A 14,996-nucleotide genomic window follows, 5' to 3' on the forward strand; every position below is an offset into this window, starting at 1 on the left:
AGTCACAGGTGGGTCACAATCTGCACTATCGAAGAGAGCCCCACAAGAAGAGTTCCCCAAGCCACCACCATCACAGGAGCTTTGCCTGTTGACATATCACATAATTTCAGTTTCTGGGGTGGTAGGTGGAGTATTCACACTGATGATACTATGAGTTCTTGAAGTGTAGAAGTATTAATAGCTCATGGCTAATGTTATGAATATCATAGCACTATCTAGCAGATTCACAGAATGTCAGAGTTGGAAGTGGCCTTGGAAACCATCTAGTCTACCTGACCACACAAATATTTTTTACCTCATATCTTATAAGTAATCATCTTGCCTTTGCTTGAAGACCAGCAATGAGGGGGAAGCTATTACATTCAGAGCAAGTCTGATGAAATTTGGGATTGTTTTAGTGTTGTGAAGTTGTCTTCTTACTGCATATCAAAACCAAACTTGCCTCTTTGCAATTTTCACTCCGTTTCTGCTAATTCTTCTTTCTGGGGCCATGAAGAAGTTCAATCCCTCTTCCAAACAACAGTTCTTCATTTTATTTAAAACGGGCACTTCATGTGTCTTGCTTCGTTTCTTTTAGAGACTCTTGGAGTCTTTGTGACCAAGCCATTCTTTCTTCAGAGGCTCTGCTTGGACATGTGGAGTTACTCACTTCTGAGTTTATCTCTTGGCATCTTCCGATCTGTAGTATTTGTTCATTGTTTTCAACACTTGCTTCTGTTTATTTATCTCTTCAGTCTTAGTTTCTGGATTCGGGCTATTTTGCTTAGGTCATATTCTACTCCCTCCTTTATTCTTCATTAGGGCCATCAGGCCCTGATTTTTCCTGGGTATGGTGACTAAAACTAGACTGTCCCTGGGTTTTAGGTCAGTGTCTCTATTTATTTGACTTGGGTTTTGGCCTGGGCCTTTTCTCTGTCTCCTTTTGCTTGTACAGTCTCAAAACTGGAGTCAGTTCCAACTCTTTCTTTGACTATCATGGGCCCCAACTGGATGCTGTCAATTTTGTTGGCAAAAGGCCTCCTGCAAGCCCTGAGTTGCTCTGTTTCCCAGTTCCTGCCCTACTCCTTTCTCCTGCTATGTCTCAGGCTTAGGTTTCCTGGTCACTAAACTATATAGTTGCTTGACTGGTTCCCTTTTCCTGCTGTTGCTCAGGTACAGGCTGTATAGGCTGTCTCTTGTGCTTGGATACTGGTCCATTCCTGTTTCCTGCTGTGGTTCTAGACTGTTAATGTACTTTACCTTCTGTCTACACTGACTTTTCTCTCACAACCTCCATAGGTTTCTGGTAGTTTTCTTGTGTATTTTTAGACTGGATGGATTACTTACAACCATTCTGTTCATTTTTCCATATCATTTTTCCTTATGAGGTGTTTTGACTATGGTGTTTGAGTGCCTGTAGTCATTCTCATGCTGCCATTTTATCTGGAAGTCTCTAGGAAAATCAGTGACACCTCTTCAGATCCTTGAAGATAACTATCATATTCCCCCTAAGTCTTCTCTTCTCCAGGAGAAACATTCCTAGTTTCTTCAACCAAGCTTCATATAGTGTAAACTCAAGGCCCTTCAGAATTTTAAACCCTCCCCACCCCTACCTCTGAATACTTTCCAACTTATCAGTGCCCTTCCTAAAATTTGGCAGCCAGACCTGAACACACACTGACCAGTGCAGAATAGAGTACTCTGAGGACAGAATACCATAATGGACCACTGCTTCCTTATTTTTGAATACCAATTCTCTCCTTATGTAGGTTGATCACATGAGATAGTTGCCAATTTAAGTACTACAGCTGAAATCCAGTTGTCCGTGGTAATAGAGAAGAGGCAATACCTGCAGTATTAAAAAAAAATAGGGCAAATTGGGAAAGGATGGTCCTGCCTACACTTCAGTTGATCAATAGCGTTCCTAAAATGTGATGCCTACAGATAAAGCAAATACTCCAGACATCATCTGAGAAAGGAAGAATAAAGTTGAATTGTCACCTCATTACTAGCCCTGGAAATGATGCTGCCCTTAATGTAGACTAATACAATGTTAGTTTTTTTTTTTTATTACCACGTATGCTGTTGACCTAAATTTAGCTTCAGTCCATTTAGTCTCCAATCTTTTTCAACAGAACAGTTGCGCTTTAAGGTTTGCCAACTCTTTTATTGGTGTTATCTCATTTGATATTCATAACAACCCTGTGGAACAGGTGCCATTATTCTCTCCATTTTATGGATGAGGAAACTGAGGGAAGTTAAGTGATATGTTTAGGACCACAGAGCTACCAAACTTCTGAGGGTCAATTAAAGGTGGAGAGAGTTGTTTTCTAATCTTACATTACATAATCTTGTACCACTATGTTTTTTGAGATTTTTTTTTTTGTTTGCTGTTTATGTTTATTTTTTTCCCTTGAATTCAGGTTGTCAGCTCTCTTATCTTGTAGGAAGTGATCTGCCTGCAGGGACTCTTTTTCATTTAAATTCATCATTTCTGATCTTCTCTGAGTTTAAAAATAATAGAAACAAAAGTTATTAAAATTGTGTGTAAAGTAAAAGTAAATAGGCTCCAAAAGAGGGTTGAGGGACTTGCCCTTGAGGAAAGCTTTAATTTATGGGCAATGAAACATTTATTCTAGCCATTCAGAGACCCTTTTTTTCTTTACTTCTTTGTCTCAGCTGTGTTCGAGATACAAGGGGTTATGCTATAGTTAAGTTACTGATAGATAAGACATTGTTTTCACAGAAAATGACAATACAAAGCATGAAATGATGGGTAAAATGAGTAGTAGAAATAATAAATGTTATTAGGTGGGGGATTAGTGTTTTGATCCACCAAATGATAGAATTTTAAAGTGAGAAGTGACTTCCATAGATTATTTGCTCTAAATCCAATTTATAGGTGAAGAAAAACGAGGATTAGAAGGCTTTGGTGACTTGGCCAAGGTCCACATCTAGTTAGTGACCTAGCCTGGTGTCTGTTCTGCAGTCTGGCATCCTTTTCACTGACTCAAATGCATCTTTGTTTAGTATGTTTGCTTGTTTTTGGACTGTCCAATCCTTCATAACAGGTAGATAAGTTTGTGTGCATCAACAGTCATTAGACCTGCAATTTCATGGATGTAGGGAACTCTTGGATGGGGAAAGACTCTTCATTAATGTATATTGGCGTCTTCTCTGGAGCTTAGAGTCTTAGAGATTTACCTAGAGCACTGAGAGGTTCAGTGATTTTCCTAGTATTTATCAGAATCAGGACTTGAATCTTAGTTTTAAGGTGAACTTTCTCTCCACTCTACTATGTAGAGCTCCCTTGTGAGCATAGGGAGGAAGGAAATAAGGGCCCACCAAGTATCAGGCAGTGTGCTAAATGCTTTACATATGTACTATTTGATCCTTACAACAGTCCTGTGTGGTAGGTGCTTTTAGTATTCCTATTTTACAGATGAGAAAACTGAGGCAGGCATAGGTTAAGTGATTTGCCTAGGGTTACACATCAATAAATGTCTTAGGGCAGATCTGAACTTAAATCTTTCTTCAAGTCTAGCAGCTCCAACCACTACCCCACCAGGCTTCCTCTATGCCCCTTTGTATACATAGACACACAAAACGTGAATCAGTAAGTTGCTAAGGATCTTGGACACTCAAACCTTTTTGTGATGATGAACCAGATAGAAACAATTTACTCATTCTTCATTTCATACTTGTTCTTTGTTTCCTGAAGCCAAATTGATTGCACATTGATGATCATCAAAGGCAATATGGTTTATAATGCTTCAAGAAGCTGTGATTTTTGTAAAGGTGGAGTGGGAGGGAAAAGACAGGTTACCGTGGTGTAGAACCTTTCTCCACCGAGAAGCAAGCCATAAATTCTAGTAGATCAATGGATCTTGGAATTAGGAAGACTTGAGTTCAAATTCTACCTTAGGGACTGACTTAATACTGGAGAGGCTTGCCATTTCCTTCTCCAGCTCATTTTACAGATGAGGAAACTGAGGCACAGAAGGTTAAGTGACTTGTACAGGGTCATGCAACTAGTAAGTATCTGAGGCCAGATTTGAACTCAGGTCTTCTTGACTCCAGGCTTCATGCTAGATCCACTCTTCCTAACCTCGCAGGTTCAAATGAGATAGTATAGGTAAAATATTTTGTCAACCTTGAAGTGCTGGATAAATGCTAACTTAAGTGGCTTACTTAAGGTCCTAGCTAGTAGATGCCAGAGGGCCATAGATTTAGAACTGAAAGGGATTGTTTTGGACATCGAGTCCCAACTATTAATTTAACAGATGAGGAAAATGAGATTTAGAAAGGCTAAGTAATTCAATGTCAAACAGAGTTACAAAGACTAGATTCGAACCCAGGCCTTTCTTATTCCAAGCCCAACTCTCAGTCCACTGCATCATACTACGTGTATCTCATATATATGAAAATGCCATATAAATGGCAATTGTTGTTGTTTTTTGCTATTATTATATTTAACTTAGTTTTACTTGACTAAGTTCCCTGGCGGTCTAGTGGTTAGGATTTGGCGCTTTCATCGCCACTGTCTGGGTTCAATCCCTGGTAAGGGAAGTATGTCTAAGTAGCTCAAAAGAAATGTGAGACATACAAATTTAGAGAATCCACCCCAAATGTTCACATGAATTGTTTGTGCCTGACTTGTGGTAGAGCATTCTGAGCTTGTATTGGTCTGATCAGCCACAGTTGGACGCACTGTAACTTGACTCTAACATAGTGATGTCATTTTGGTCCTCTTCAAGAATGAAGGACAGCAGCCACAGAGTATAGATTTCTTTTTTCAAGGTTAAGGTAGAGACAGTGTGGCATAGTGGAGAGACACTTAGCTTATGAGTCCCAAAGATATGTGTTCTAGTATTACCCTTCCGATAAACTGGTTATGTGACCATGGTAAAGTAATTTACTATGGTAAAGTCATTCTCAATGCCTGCCTAGGCAGCTTTATGAGATAAGACCATGATCAAAGGAAATATGATTTGTAAAGAGCTTGGTAAATGTTGGCACATCAAGCAAACGTGATTTTTGTACAGGTGGAGTGCGAAGGAAAAGGCAGGTTACTCTAGTGTTGCAATTTCCTCTTTTGAGGACGAAACTCTAAGTTCTAGTGAATCAGTAAATCTAGTGGATCAAGATAAGATACAGAGGAATTGCTGGGGTGCCTAGGGAGGGACTTTCCATACTGGCAGCTCTCTTTACAAATGAAATCATAACTCCAGGTCTCCCCTTCCTCCTTCTCCCTCCTCTTCCCACCTTCATAAAAAATTCCTGACATCCTGTATGACTGGAGACCTACAAGGAGGGGTATCAGAAAACTGTGGCCTAAACGTAAATAACATCAGAGTATTTGACCAGATTTATAGAAAATAGCCCAACTCAGAGATAAAGCTCTGTTAATCAGGCTGGCAATCACCTAGAATAGGAAAAGACCACCCTGAACTCAAGACACATTAGAATATATTTTTCCAATAATGAATGCTTCAGTAGTGTAACTGTCTCTAATTCCCTTCTTTGAAAGATGGAAATTTTAATGTGCAGTTAATTAAATGTTGTGTTGATTTGCAGGTCCTGAGCTCCCAGAGAGGCCTCAGGGATGGAAGCAGGTTTGGAAATCAAACAGAGAGCAATAGCTTTCTCTGTTTTGACCACAAAGAAAAGTGTGCTTTAAACTCCCTTGAAAGAATTCCAAATCAGCCCTTGTTCTCCCTTTTTTCACATCCACTTTTCCAGATTTCTGTTTCCACTTAAAAAGCATGCAGCAATGTCAACAGGTACGTAGCCCTTTGGGGGACATCACTCTGCTTCTAGACTTTGGAAGGCATTCATTTTCTTCTTTTCATAGTTTCAGCACTTATATATGCTACGAGGGAGTGTGTCAAGCTGGGGTTCCTTTCATAAGAAACCAAAGAACCTAGCTGTGGTCTTGAATGTAGTCTGTGGGGAATTCGATTTGGATACACACATAGGTATATGCATGTATATATGTATTTATCATTGGTATATCCATCTCTTTCTCTCTCTCACTGGTATATCTATCTCTATAGATATATATCGAACCTATTCAGCCATGATTATATATCTATATAGATATCTATACCATACAGTTATCCCTTCCACACTGTGACTTTCTCCATCGTGGTTTTAACATATTGCAGGTCAGCATAAGAAATCAAGTGGGAACCTTTTTGGAGTTTTGTGGAAGCCGCAGACAACATGCAAAGACCAGCAGACACAGAAAAAATTCAGGAATTCAAAAATACATAAAATATATGTATAGTATTGTATAACACCAACACATTTTGTCTTTTAATATTGTAAACACACCATAAAAGAAAAAGAAAAAATTCAACTTCTTCTCTGGTATGACTGAAGCGCTAAAAATTTCATGAGGATTTTTGTGATTGTGGAGTGCTATCCCTGTGGTGTGGCAGGTATAACTGTATATGGATATTTATCTATAAATAGATATTACTTAACCTCTGTATCTATCTCTATACATGTGTGTATGTATGTGTATATATATGGAGAGAGAGAGAGAAACTGAGAGAGACAGAGAGAGAGAGAGAGAGAGAGAGAGAGCGAGAGCGAGAGAGTGAGAGAGACAGAGAGAGAGATACCAGGTAGACTATTTGAGCTGCCAACAGGGGGAAAAATGCTATACACATATGGGCAGGGCAAAGAAATGTTGGCAGCTTAGAACTAACTAAAAGAGGAGGGTTTGATGGAAAAGGAAATGAACATGCTCCTAAAATAGTCTCTGTAGCTTGCTTATGCAAAAGAATGAACAATTTGGTTGAAATAACTATTTAATTTATTACTGCTAAATTCATTGCATTTGAATGTCAGTTAAAGTCTCATTGATACTTAGAAAGGTCTGTCATGTAAGTGGGAGTACTCTTTCCATTAGTGCAGATGGCCAGCTCTTTGTGTTTCATAAGTTGTCATTGCTGGATGGGAAAATTTATCACCTGGTACCCATCTTTCTAAAGATGAACTCCTCAGTAATTAGCTACATTGATTATTGGATGACCAGCACACAATCTTTTTCTATGCTCTTATTCGAAACCTTTTTCAAGCTTGTTAAGTCCTACTAGAAATAGTGTTCTACTGGGACCCAGGGTCAGTGCCATACTACTTTGAAACTAGGAGTAGAACTTATTGGAGGGCTCTGGTCTTACCTACCTGGCTGACTAATTTATAATCTACACTATCTATAATTCCACTTATCATTCTCCTTAGTTCAATGCAAGAGTATAACATTTTGCATTGGTTGAAATTAACAAAAGGAATGTTGATGACTGGTAGAATTAGTACCAGAATTAATTAGAATTTTTAGGGTTAGAAGGGACTGATTATTCAGTCCAATCCTTTCATTTTATAAATTTGGAGTCTGAGATGTTTAGAAACTTGCCCCTAAGGTGATATAGGTCTATCAACAGTTAAGCAGTAAATAAGCATTTTATTAAGCAATTATTTATAAAATTTATAAAAAACTTATTAAAAAATTTATAAAAATAAAATTTATAAATAAGCATTTATTACTATGAGCTAGGCATTGTGCTGAGCCCTGGGAATACAAGCAAAAAGAAAGACAGTACCTTCCTTCAAACAGCATACATTCTAATGGGGAAGACATCATATAAAAGGAAGCTGAAAAGATATGGAGAAGAAGGTATGGGTATGATGGAAAAGTCTGAGTGCATCCTGGTAAAAAGTGAAGGAGAGGGCTGGCCTAGGCATGCTCCTTAAGTTCTTGAAAGAGTCCTCTGAACAGGTGGAGGGGTGAATTCCAGGGCTTGAACTGATCTTCTACACAGCTAGTGTCTGAGGTCAAATTTGAACTTAGTTCTTCTGATTTCAGGTACAATACAATGACTACTGCCCACCTAGCAGTAAGTAGATAAGTAAATAAGGTTTCTGGGACATGATGGAGAAGTCCAAGTACATCCTGGGGTCATGTAGCCATTATGTATCAGAAATGAGATTTAAACCATGCTCTTTCTGTCTCTGAGGCCAGCTTTCTTTCCATTATGCCACAATGCTTTTTTTTTTAAATTCGAATATTTGCCTTTTTCCAATACTGATGTATCTAACCTTTTCTCCATGACTTGAGAGCGGCTCAGAAATTATATCTGCCACTTCTTTCCGTACACAGTATATCATTCATCTGGGTCAGGTGATTTTAACTATAGCTGGGGCTTGAATATAGGCAACTGGAGGTGAGAGGGGACATGCCCAGTGGAGTGGTGGAGGTTCAGGTTTCCTTCTAGCTTTATAGTCTTGCTGTGTTTTCCTAGATTTCCTCCACGGCCGTGCAAAAATATCATGACAAGCCCTGGTTCCCGCACCATGTCATCCCCCATGTGCTGGTTCTCACAGGCCATCACCACCACTGCCTGCTTGCCAGGGATGCGTTTGGCCACGTAGTTCTCATAGTAGCGCCGGTTCATCTGACGCGTGTCTAGGGTAGCCAGGTCCTGGGGCCAGCTTCGCTCGTGGGCATTTTCAATGAGCTTATTGACTATGGAGGCTGGGCAGCTGCTCTCCACCAGAGAGCGCTTGATGACTGCTTGCAGCACGGCATCCGGCGTGGAGATCATGCCACCCCAGCGCGTCACCCGTGCTGGCTGCAGGGAGTTGACCCACTCTAGGATTTCATTGTACTCAATGGTCTCTTCCAGGTTCTGCAGATTGGGATTGACGCTACGGATAGCACGCATGTGAGTAGACATGGAAGGAAACAAGTATTTGTTAAGCTCCTAGGCACTGTGTTAAGCGCTTTAAAAAAATATTCTCTTATTTAATTTTCACAACAACTCTGTGAGGTAGGTACTGTTATTACCCCATGTTATAGTTGAGGAAAATTAGATAAATAGAAATTGTGACTTGTCCAGGGCCTAACCTTATAAGACCTAAGACTAGATTTGAACTCAGTTCTTCCTGACTCCAGACTCAGCACTCTACTGTTCACCTAGCTGCCTCTAGGCAGTAAGTAGATAAGTAAATAAGTCAGAACAAGTAAGTAAATAAGTAAATAAGTCAGGTCCTCTACTTCTCAACACAGTGTTCCTTCCACACCATTTGGAAGTGTTTCAGGTTGGTAATTTAATTTCATGACATCCTAAATTGCCAGTAAAGAATGGTGTGTTGACTTTTTAATGCATTGTCAATGCTACTATATTCTTATCGTGAATTAAAAAAAAACTTAAGCTGATAAATATATTTTTTCACACTGAATTCATCATGAATATATTAACATTTTCTAAAAGGTAAAGACTGAAAAAAATAGAAGAGTTGAAAAGAGAACATTAGGATCTTATTTGGCCATTAGTATCCTGGTTTGCTTTGGCTGCTGCTAATGGCATGGAAGTCTATGGGAATGATCCTATATAGCAATGATTATCATTCCTAGTGAGTAGTATGAGAGCCTAGCCTCCTGGGTTCTCAGAACCATTCATTCTAAGGAAGAAATCTGGAATTAAGGCCCACAACATATTTTGTGGAGGGCCTGAAAAAGCATCCATGCAAAACATACTATGCGACATTAGCTATGATCATATATAGGGAAGGCAGCTATTCTCCATGGTGACATATGGCTGATTTGGTATAATGCCCAGGAATCTCAAAGTCCCCACTAGAAGGGTGAGCCCTGGCTCCACAGTTTGCCCACATCAATGGTAGCATGCTGGGCAAATAGGTAGCAGACAACTTCTACAGAGATTGCTGGGAAAATAAAATAAAGTCCATGTGTGCCAATACCAAAGCTAACTATTGAGCTCTAGCAACTGGCAAGTGATACAGACTCCTCCTGTGATAATGACTTTCCCTAAATCAGGGAAATTATGAATGGAACTCAAACCCATCTGCTAAAAATACAAGAATCAGTAAAACAGTTTTGTGTGGGTCACTGTTTCTAGCCAGCCAAATGAATAAAATGTAGTTTTGTCCTGAAAGAAATTTTTGGCAGGGATCCAAGTCATCCCAAAGTTTCTAATGGAGTCTAACCACTGAGTCTGTCCTGCTTGGAAGTGACAGTGGAAAGTGCCTGTTTGTATCAAGAGAAGCTACCTCTTCAAAAGCTCATTTGCCAATATATGTTTGAGAATCAGCTCATCCCAAGTCCAGAAGGATGCTTTTGTGCTATAAGTAAAGGTTGTTGCTCTCACACACACACACACATATAAAACACATGCATGTATGCATGCATACATATGTATACACAAAAATGTGTTTATATTACGGCACCTAGCAAAACACTTTCCTCATATATATATGTACATACATACATATACACATATACATACACCAAAAATAGGTAGCGCTTGCCAAAGCATTTTCCTCATAAGAACTCTGTGGGATAGGTACAAGTATTGTTCTCACCATTTTATGACAAAATTGAAGGCAGGAAAGGTTGAGTTGACCAAGGTCATACAGCTGGTTAGCAGTAGAATGGGGACTGAATCCAGGTATTCTAATGGCAAACCCAGTAGTCTTTCTAGGAAACAGGATCTAGTATCACTGCCTAGGTCTTTCGAACATTTGAAAACAATACAGTGAATAGAGCACAAGGCCTGGAATCAGGAAGACTTATCTTCACGAGTTCAAATCCAGCCTCAGACACTTACTAGCTGTGTGACCCTGGGCAAGTCACTTAACCCTGTTTGCCTCACTTTCCTCATCCATAAAATGAGGAGGAAATGGCAAAACCATTCTGGTATCTCTGCATGAAAACCCCCAAAAAGGGGTCATGAAGAGTCAGACATGACTGAAAGTGACTAAGCAATAACATTTCTTTCATATTGCCTGTATTTCACAAGTATCTGTCCCCTCTTCCTTTTGGAGAGCCATCCTTTATAACAAAGAACAAAATAAGGGGAAAAATTAGTTCAACAAAATTAGCCAACATATTGAAAAAGTTTGACATAAGCAGTATTCTACACAGAACCAACCTCAGCACAGAAAAAAGAGTAGATACTTTCTAATATCTTTTCTTTGGGGACAAGCTCAGTCATTATAATTTTGCAACATTATAATTTGCAACATAATTTTGATTATTTTGTTGTTGCTTTTTCCATTTCCATTGTTGTAGTCATTGTGTATATTGTTTCCTGGTTTTGTTTACTTGATTTTGTTTCTGATCATATATTTTTCCATGCTCCTCTGTCTTCATCATATTCATCATGACATTCCATGGTATTCATGTACTGTGGTTCATTTAGCTATTCTCCAGTAGGCGGCATCTACTTTGGAAAATAGCAACATGATGTTATGTTCTCATTCAACAAATATTTACTGACTGGTTGTCATGTACAAGGTTCTAAGGATAACACTTCTTCGTTTCCAGAAATTTGTTATCTAGTTCACTGAATCACAAAATTTTAGAGTTGGGAGGAAATGTAGAAACCATCTAGTCCAATCTACACCCCAAAAGGAATTCCCAACAAGTAGTCATGTAATTTCTGCTTGAATACCTTCAATGAGGGAGAATATATTGCTTCTTGAGGCATCCCATTCTACATTTGGATAGCTCTAATTGTTAGAATATTTTTCTTTATAGTGAAGCTAAATTTGTCTCTTTGTACTTTATAACTGTTGCCTCTGGGGCCAAACAAGTTGTGTCCTTCTTTCATTCGGTTCTTCTTCAAACACTTGTTATCATATCCCCCTGGAGTATTTTCTTCTCTCAGATAACCATTGCTAGTGCTTTCAACCAAACTTCATATGACAAGGACTCGAGATCTTTTGCTATCTTGGTTATGCTTCTGAGTTCATATTGATCTGATCAGTCAGAGTTGGACACATTGTACCTTGTCTCCAACATAATGATATCATTTTGGTTCTCTTCGAGAATGAAGGACAAAAACCAACCAACTGATTATCCTTATTGGATAATTCAGCTGCTTAATATCTTTCCTAAGCTATGGTACTCCAAATTGAACACATTATTCTGGATATGGTCTGATCAGGAAGAACATGGAGGGACAATTACCTCTTTATTCCTAAAAACTGTGCCTCTCATGGTACACCCTGAAACTTCATTAACCTTTTTGGTTGTCACATTGTATTGCTAACATATTGAGTTTGTAGTTCTTCCAGGTCTTTTCCAGAACATCTTTCACTCAACCATACTTTTTATATTCTATATGTGCAAAGCTGATTTTTTTGAATGCAAGTGAATGATTTTACATTTATCCCTATTGAATTTAATCTTCTTAGATTCATACCAATACACAAATCTTTTGAGATCTTTTTGGATCTTGACTCTGTCATCAGTGTGATGGATAGCCTTCTCAGCTTTGGATCATCTGTGAATTTGTAATAACACATGTAAGTTAAGAACTCTGTAAGGAAGAATTTGGTTAAATATCTAAATGAATGATATACTGACAATAAGTGCCAATATTGGATTTTATTGAGCCATGGATAGTCAGAGAAGGGAAAGGTCTTTGTCAGCTACAGTGGTAAGGGAGGAAGTGGGACTTTAACTAGACACTGAAGGATTGGTAGGCTTTGTATAGGTGGAAGGCATAGAGAAGTATAGACTAGGAAGTAATAATAACATGAGCAATGATGAAATCTAGAATCAGCATTTGATTTTCTGGGTATCATAAAAAGTAGGCTTGGCAGGAATGAATAGGTTCTATGAGAAGTAGGGGAAAGTAAAACTGGATAGGTAAGGAAGAGCCAAAGTATAAAGAATTTTGAATATTAAACTGAGGAACTTGGTTTTTATCTAATAAGGAGATATCTGCCTGCAGATATAAACCTCTGCCACCATTTTTCTTTTCCTCTAATAATTGTTTTAACCATAGAGGGCCATTTCTATGCCAAATTCAAAGATTGAGAGGTAAAGTGTTGAGTAAAAATCAATACCCCAAGATACTATTCATTTTGCATATAAGGTTGTCAGTTGAATGAAATAAAAAGATCATGAAGAGAAAATTTTCTGTTCTTGGCAATTTTCCAAAGGGAGAGAAGAAAGTGAATCTCACTCATCTCACTCTGGTGGCCTCAGCTGGCCAGGTTTCATATAGATGCACACACATATGCGTATCTATATATACTTATTTGATGTGATCATCTCCTGAAAGATTAGGTTTCATGAAAACTGTCAAAGCAACCATTTGCCAAGTAATCCTTAATAGCATGTGAGTGGTCAATCCTATTCAGTTACCAAGCCGTTGATTGGAGTTGTATTAGATTCTCTCAGTATGCAGAACTATATGATAGTTCCAACCATAACTGTCGGTTGAGTGTATCAGTGGAGTATTGAATAGAAGACAATCAAATTTAACAAAGGAGTAAACAATTGATTTCTGCAAAATTGGCTGTGTGTGTGTATGTGTGTGTGTGTGTGTGTATCTATACAGAGCCTTAAAATGTCTATTTATGACATTTCCTTAAAATATGAAATAAATGGTACAAGCTAATGACAATTTGATATCATAGTATTAGAAGGAACTTGGAGACTTCCTGAGGCTGGGCACACAACTGTCAATACTCTGTGGTTCCAGGTGGTGGCTCCACTATACTCTGTTGGCCATGGACACCCTGGCCCATCAAAAGGAATCCATAGATTGCACTCCATACCAATTTATCTTTACAATGACCTAGTCTTGGGTACTTTTCTCTGCTTTTCCCAAAATTTTGACTCCTGTCTTCACAAATTCCTCTTTCTCCATTCATCTATCTGCCACGTAGTTTCTGGCACGTAGTAAAGACTTATTGATTACCTTAAACTTAAATTAATTATCTGATTTGGTCTATTCACCTGAATATCCTGTTCTAGCTCACAGGATTTGTTCATGGTTTTTGCTTCTTCCGTTCCCTTGAATTTAACATTCTGAGTTCCCTCCCAGAGTTCCTGCTTATTTCATCTGTTATCTCACTGATATCTTCAGCTGAAGCCATTGGATGTTAAGTCCACAGCTCCCATTGTGCACAGGGCTCCAACAGCATATAAATCAGCACAACCAGATGAAAATCAATCCCACTTCTAATGACTTTAAGAGAAGCAAGTTCCATAGCCACTCTTGGCAACCCTTACCCAACTTTTAACTTATCGTCACTACTGAGAACTTTTCCCTATGAAACGCAAATACTTATCACTGCAATTTAAACCAATTTCTTCTCATTCTGTCCTCAGTGGAACTGGAGAACAGCTGGGAGTCATCTTTTGCATAATAACCTATATTTCTGTAAGTAAAACAGCAAAAACCTACCAAACAATCTAGCTCTTCTTCCCAAACAAACTTTTTATTGTGAAAGCACAAATCTCACTTTAAATGCTATTCCTCTTCTATCCCCTTTACTCCTTTCCCCCAAGAACCTTTTTTAAGACCAAAGCTTGATTAGGTAGAAATTCATTTTTATCTTCCGGAAAGTACTATATTCTCTTGATTGATTTTTTTGAAAGTAAAATTCTCAGAGTGCACAGGCTGTCATGAAATGGTAGATGCCCTTGTATTTAAAGGATTTCATAAGTCTAGCTTTTTGACTTTTGAAATTCTTTTTGGCAGTTTTTTGAAACTGTGATCTGGATCTTCTTTAGGAGAAGGGGCCAGCCATTCCCACCAACTGCCAGCCAGCTGCAACCTACAGAACAGGCAAGCCAACCTAGCTAAAGCAACAGAGCCCACTGAAGAAGAGAAAGGGGGCAGCCACGCAAATCAAATCACCAATATTACCTTGACCACCATCTCCCCTCAGATTTTAATGGAGACTTCAGGATTTTGAACCCAAGACCATTTGGTCAATCTCAGGAATATTTTTTATAACATGAATACACAACTAGGAAGTGTCAAAGGCAGAACTTGAATCCAAGTGTTTCAGAGTCCAACAATATCCACTATAGCAAATTGCCTGTTCCTAAATCTTATTTATACATTTAAAATGTTTTAAAAAATAGAATGTTTATAAACTTAAATGGTTACACATTAATGCCTTTCTAATTTTAAAATCAATTTCTCCCTTCCCCCAGTAGAATATAAAGAAATTCCCCTCTA

The 14,996-nt window shown here is 38.5% G+C and overlaps 1 pseudogene; it reads right to left on the bottom strand.

Moving 5' to 3' along the window:
- Nucleotides 1-8,177: 8,177 nt before the first annotated feature.
- LOC110209232 (E3 ubiquitin-protein ligase NRDP1 pseudogene) lies at nucleotides 8,178-8,711 on the bottom strand (annotated as a pseudogene).
- Nucleotides 8,712-14,996: the final 6,285 nt, after the last annotated feature.

Source organism: Phascolarctos cinereus, unplaced genomic scaffold, assembly GCF_003287225.1.
Source record: "Phascolarctos cinereus isolate Bilbo 61053 unplaced genomic scaffold, phaCin_HiC Scaffold_7;HRSCAF=346, whole genome shotgun sequence".
NCBI lineage: Eukaryota > Metazoa > Chordata > Mammalia > Diprotodontia > Phascolarctidae > Phascolarctos > Phascolarctos cinereus.